Source organism: Belonocnema kinseyi, chromosome 4 (genome assembly GCF_010883055.1).
Source record: "Belonocnema kinseyi isolate 2016_QV_RU_SX_M_011 chromosome 4, B_treatae_v1, whole genome shotgun sequence".
In the NCBI taxonomy this organism is placed as follows: domain Eukaryota; kingdom Metazoa; phylum Arthropoda; class Insecta; order Hymenoptera; family Cynipidae; genus Belonocnema; species Belonocnema kinseyi.
In genome coordinates this window covers 28090588-28097042 of record NC_046660.1, presented here as the reverse complement: position 1 = coordinate 28097042, position 6455 = coordinate 28090588, and positions in this window count along the sequence as shown.

The following is a 6455-nucleotide window of genomic DNA, read 5'->3' as shown; positions in this document are numbered from 1 at the left end:
TTTCAACTTTTTAAAATTAATAATTTAATTTTTATGTGTGATTCATTAAAGAAAAATGAAAATGGAATTGTCAACTGTTAAAAATTAAACAAAATTAAAAAAGTATTTTCAAGAGATTAATTGTCCACTGTTGAAAATTGAAGAAAATTGAAAATGGATTTTTAATTATTGAAAATTGAAAAAAGAAGGGTCAATGGTTGAAATTGAAAATTTGAAAAAAATTCAAAATTGAATTTTCAATAATTGAAAATTGTAGAAGATTAAAAATAGAATTTTCAACATTTCTTATTTTTAACTATTGAAAATTGAAAATGTAATTTTCAACTGTGAAAATAGTTTTCAGGTTGTTTTCAACTTTTGGTAATTGATAATTTAACTTTTATGTGTGATTCATTAAAGAAAAATGAAAATTTAATTGTTAACTGTTAAAAATTAAAGAAAATTAAAAAAGTATTTTCAAGAGATTAAATTTCAACTGTTGAAAATTGAAGAAAATTGAGAACTGGATTTTTAACTGCTAGAAATAGTATTCAGTTGAATAAAAAATTCGCAACTGTTGAAAATTGAAGAAAAAAAATGAAGACTGAATGTTTAATATTAAAAAATTTAAGGAAATTTAATTTTCAGCAGTTTCGTTTTTAACTGTTAAAAAATGAAGGAAATTAAGAAAGTATTTTCAAGCGTTTAATTTCTAACTGTTGAAAATTGAAGAAAATTAAAAATGGATTTTTAACTGTTGAAAATTGATAAAAGAAAGGTCAATTGTTGAAATTAAAAATTTGAAAAAATTCAAAATTGCATTTTCAATAATTGAGCATTGTAGAAGATTAAAAATTGAATTTTCAACATTTTTTATTTTTACCTATTGAAAATTGAAAGTGGAATTTTCAACTGTGAAAATTGGAGAAATTGGACAAAAGAGCTTTCAACTATTGAAAATTGAGAATTTAATTTTTATGTGTGATTCATTAAAGAAAATTGAAAATGAAATTATCAACTGTTAAAAATTAAAGAAAATTAAAAAATTATTTTCAAGAGATTAATTTGCAACTGTTGAAAATTGAAGAAAATTGAGAATTGGATTTTGAACTGCTAGAATTTGAATTCAGTTGAATAAAAAATTCTCAACTGTTGAAAATTGAAGAAAAAAATGAAGACATAATATTCAATATTTAAAAATTGAAGTAAATTGAATTTTCAGCAGTTTCATTTTTAACTATAGAAAATTGAAGAGAATTAAAAAAGTATTTTAAACCGTTTAATTTCTAACTGTTGAAAATTGAAGAAAATTGAAAATTGAAAAAAGAAGGGTCAATTGTTGAAATTGAAAATTTGAAAAAAATTCTAAATTGAATTTTCAATAATTGAAAAGTGTAGAAGATTAAGAATGGAAAAATTTTCAACATTTTTTATTTTCAACTATTTTAAATTGAAAGTAGAATTTTCAACTGTGAAAATTGGAGAACTTGGACAAGAGTTCAACTTTTTAAAATTGATAATTTAATTTTTTCGTGTGATTCATTAAAGAAAAATGAAAATGGAATTGTCAACTGTTAAAAATTAAAGAAAATTAAAAACGTATTTTCAAGAGATTAATTTTCAACTGTTGAAAATTGAAGAAAATTAAAAATTGGATTTTTAACTGCTAGAAATTTAATTCAGTTGAATAAAAAATTCTCAACTGTGGAAAATTGAAGAAAAAAAATTAAGACTGAATATTCAATATTTAAAAATTGAAGGAAATTCAATTTTCAGCATTTTCATTTTTAACTGTTGAAAATTGAAGAAAATTAAAAAAGTATTTTCAACTGTTGAAAATTGAAGAAGATTGAAAATGGAATTTTTAATTGTTGAAAATGAAAATTTGAAAAAAAATCAAGATTGAATTTTCAATCATTGAAAATTGTAGAAGATCAAAAATTGAATTTTCAACTGTGAAAATTGGAGAAATTGGAAAAAAGAGTTTTCAACTTTTGATAATTGATAATTTAATTTTTATGTGTGAATCATTAAAGAAAAATGAAAATACAATGTTTAACTTTGGAAAATTGAAGAAAATTAAAAATTAAGTTTTCAATAGCTTATTCTTAACTGTTTAAAATTGGAAATTTAATTTTGAACCGTTAAACATTGAAGAAACATGAAAATGTAATTTTCAATTGTTGAAAATTGAAGAAAATTAAAAAAGTATTTTAAACTGTTTAAAATTAAAGAAATTTGAATACGGAATTTTTAACTGTTAAAAATTGAATTAAATTGAATTAGAAATTGCCAACTGTTGAAAATGAAAAAAAAAATGAAAATTGGAGAAAATTTAATTTTTAATAGTTTCATTTGTAACTTCTGAAAATTGAAAATGGAATTTTCAACTGTTTAATATTAAAGAAAATTGAATAATGAATTTTTAACTGTTGAAAAGTTCTTAAAAATGAAAGAAAATTGAAAATTAAGTTTTCAGTAGTTTAATTTTTAACTGTTGAAAATTTAATTTCAAACATTGAAGACAAATTTACATGTCATTTTCACGATTTGAAAATGAAAGAAAATTGAAAACGTAATTTCAATAGTTTCATTTTCAACTGTTGAAAATTGAGAAAAATTGAAAATGTAATGTTCAAGGGTTAAAAATGGAATAAAATTGAATTCTTAGCAGTTTCATTTTTAACTTTTGAAAATGAAAAAAGAACTTGCAATTGTTGAAAATTTAAGAAAATTCAATAAGTTTGACAAATAAGTTTTAAGCATTTTTAATCGTAAAAAATTGAGAATGGAATTTTTCATTGTTGAAAATTGAAAAAACTGGATAAAGAAATTTTGAACTGTTGAAAATTGGAAATTTAATTTTGAACTTTTAAGGGCATGTGATACTTACAATCTCCCCGGCTTTTTTCAACAAAAATGAAAAATTTTAAAAACTGAATTCGGAGATGCTATAAAATATCATAACGGACGTCCCCGGACTCTTTTTTGGGGGATAATAACAAAAAAAATGTATTGTGCTAAATAAAAATTTTATGCATATGCATTATTTTGAGGTTACGTCGTTTTTCATCTCTGCCTTTTCGATAATCTGGAAATTATTTATGAAATAAACTTTTTTGATTGCCTGCAAACAAGGTCAGGTCCGGGAGATTAGTTACTATGTTTATTTGTAAGTCCAAAGTTTTCGTACAAAAATATTATGCAGTTTGGAAGTAACGCTCGGGTGAATTGTAATACACATAACCTCGAAATATACACGCACGTTGATAGCAATATCAAAATTTTCTTGATAAAAAAACACAAAATTTGAGCGGAGACGTCCGTTAGCATGTTCGCTATCATTTCCCAAATTTTGAAGGCAAAATATTTATTATGCTAGGAAAAAAGCCGGGGGAACCTAAAATTAGTAAAATCGACAATTTTCTAAGTATCACCCCAGTGGGAACAAAGTTTGGCGACGTCTTTACGACATCTTTACGATAACTTTACGACATCCTATGTCCATGTCGTTAAGGTGTCTTTACGTTATCGTAAATAAGTCGCATCACCTGATGATGTCCTTACGACATCGTAAAGACACCTTAACGACATGGACATAGGATGTCGTAAGGTTGTCGTAAAGACGTCACCAAATTTTGTGCCCACTGGGGATCTTGAGTCATAGCAACAATGTCTATAGTGACTAGATCTTTACAGCCTCGTGAGTTTTTACAACATCCTTTTAGTTCTTCTATAAGAATGTCATTCTCGTCGGAATAAGAATATACCTCATCTGCAATGATAGCTGTAAGACATTCATAAATTGTTGGAAGAAAGGCCGAAAGTCAGATTGATTTTGAGCGTCTGGTTTTTTGGTAACATATACATAGTACCCTCGAGCAAAAAACCTGGCATCAGATCTGGGTGTTCAATGATCTTCTGAAAACACCTTGCCAACGCAAGATGCACACTCATCAGGTACTTGTACCAGAAGTTGTGCACCTAACGGAACTGGAGGTTTCCAATTACTAGCCCTTTTCAGGACCGCTGAAACATCTAAAGGTGTGATGTTTGTCAGTTGCATTGCAGGGTTATTGCTTGCCTTTACTTCCTCCAGTTTGAACTGCGCAGTGTCCAAATTTCATCTGTTCATTTGTCCCCAAACACCCGACCAGTAGTTAGTCATATCTTCTAATTGAGAGACTTCGGTGGCTTGCTGGTTATTTGGTACCGACGCAGTCTTGCAATAAGAACATCAAGTCTCTGTCATTGGGAGTATATGATCTCATTCAATATTGCTGGTGTTAATGTCTCGATGTGCCGAGGGTGGATGATTATAACAACATGGTTTATCAGCTTGCTTGTTATATTTTCTTTTTTATATTGAGTTAATCGACCCAATTTGCACCTCTAACGCAGTTTGTGCTTATTAATATCCGGATGTGGTTCTAATGCATCCGGTACATGATGTTCATTATCCCTAGCACCTATGCCTTCAAAATCAATCAAGTCTTCATTGTCTACATCTTCCAAGACGAGTTCATCAATAGGAAGCTGCTGTTCCACTTCTATTTTGATAAAAGGTATTTCAACAGCCGAAAGCAATCTGTTTACAGATATTGATCGTTTTTGATCTGCCAAATTCTGCTCATTAATTTTTGTGGCTAGCTCTGGGTATTTAAGTTAGAAGAGTCTATGGTGTTCTCTCCTCACACTTTGCCCACCTTTTTCTGACAAAAAATAAAGGCGAATATCATCACTGTTCATAAACTATGTCCATTTTCGTCGCTTTTCTGGTTGCTGAACCTCCGCTTCTGCCTCTGGTTGTATAAGGCCATCCACCTCTGGAGGATGTGGTGGTGTTGGATCATCAACAGGTTGAGGAAGAACATCAATTGCTTATTCTTGACCGTTTGACGCGATTTCCTCTAACTAATGTTCATTGGATCGTTTTTCCACGCCAAATCAACCTGTTGCTTAATTTCCATTGCTCGGTCTTCTGTCACGTGTAGATTAGTCCTAACTCTAGCCAAAGAATCCTCAGCAGCCACAGTTGATGTTCCATTGTTTACTGTTTGTCGCAGATGTTCTTGCTGGCCAGCTCTTTGTTTAGTGAGCTTTGCATGCTGTCGCAGTTATTATATAGAAAAATTAATTGTTTAAAACAATTAATTTTTGTCACAGGCTTAAGATGGTTACTACCCAACATGTCGAAGGCATTTTTGGTTAGAGTTGGATTTTTATTTTTGATTATTTAACACGGGGCTGTCCTGGTATTTATCATCAGTCACGGACGCATTTTTATAATGCAATCAAGTGATCTGATGAGAGCAGTATACCTCAACATATTGGAAAAAGCCGGGTTTTTACTTCCATCATTGACGGACTAGGTTGCAGTCAAGTACACGATGGGGGACCTACAGCTTGAGGTGGGTTCCGAACCACTAGAACCTTGGTAAAGGTATATAGAAAAATTCCAGCGGTACTGGCTCAGAGATCGAACCCCGGACCTCTGAGGTGAAGTCCGAGCGTCTAACCAACAGCCCCTGACGCTTGGGTGATCCCGTCGCATTCCTTTATAAGCCTTAAGCGTGGCCCCAAAGCCCTCTCCATAGGGAGAGCACGGCAGTCACGCTGTTGACTAATATTTCAGATTCATTGATGCAGTAACTGCCTGAGTGTTACACATTTCCCCGCAATCGCAGGTCAGTGGCAGAGAATATAAGTAGAAGTACGTCTCATTATCCTTTCCGCACAGACGACAGAGGTAACTTTCTCCAAGACCTATCTTACGGCTGTGATACCGAAGGTTTCCATGATCTATAAACATTTCTGTTAGAACCTTGACCTCATTCCTCCCGAGCTTGAGTAATTCTTTCGCTCGGTGAGAATTTAGCTTTGAACCCAAGAGCTTGTCTGCAGCCAGAAACAAAACCCCACTCATTCTGATGCTAGCCTGGCTAGCCTGTCCGATATTTCATTGCCCTTGATGCCACTGTGTCCAGGGATCCATAGCAGAGTGACTCGGTTTTCTGTCGCCAGCTTATTAAGTGCCTCAAATCACTCCAATAATAGTAGCGAGGTGATCGTTGTTCCATTCAGTGCCATTATACTAGGCAGTCTGATAAGTCCCGGAAAATGAAACACGGAGACGTTTTTTTGGCCAAAGTCGGTTTTATTTTTCCACATACTCTCCTTTTAGGTCGATACAGCGAGTCCAACGATTTTCTAACTTTTTGATACCGTCCGAAAAGTACTCGATCGGAAGGTCTCCAAAATACGCCTCAGTTTTAGCTATGAGCTCCTCATTTGAGTAAAAACGCTTACCGGTGAGCCATCTCTTCAGGTTAGGGAACAAGTAATAGTCGCTGGGGGCCAGGTCTGATGAATATGGTGGCTGAGGAACCAATTCGAAGCCGATATCATGCAATTTTGCTTGTGCAACTAAGCATGAATGAACAGGCGCATTGTCGTGATGATAAAGCGGTTTTTTC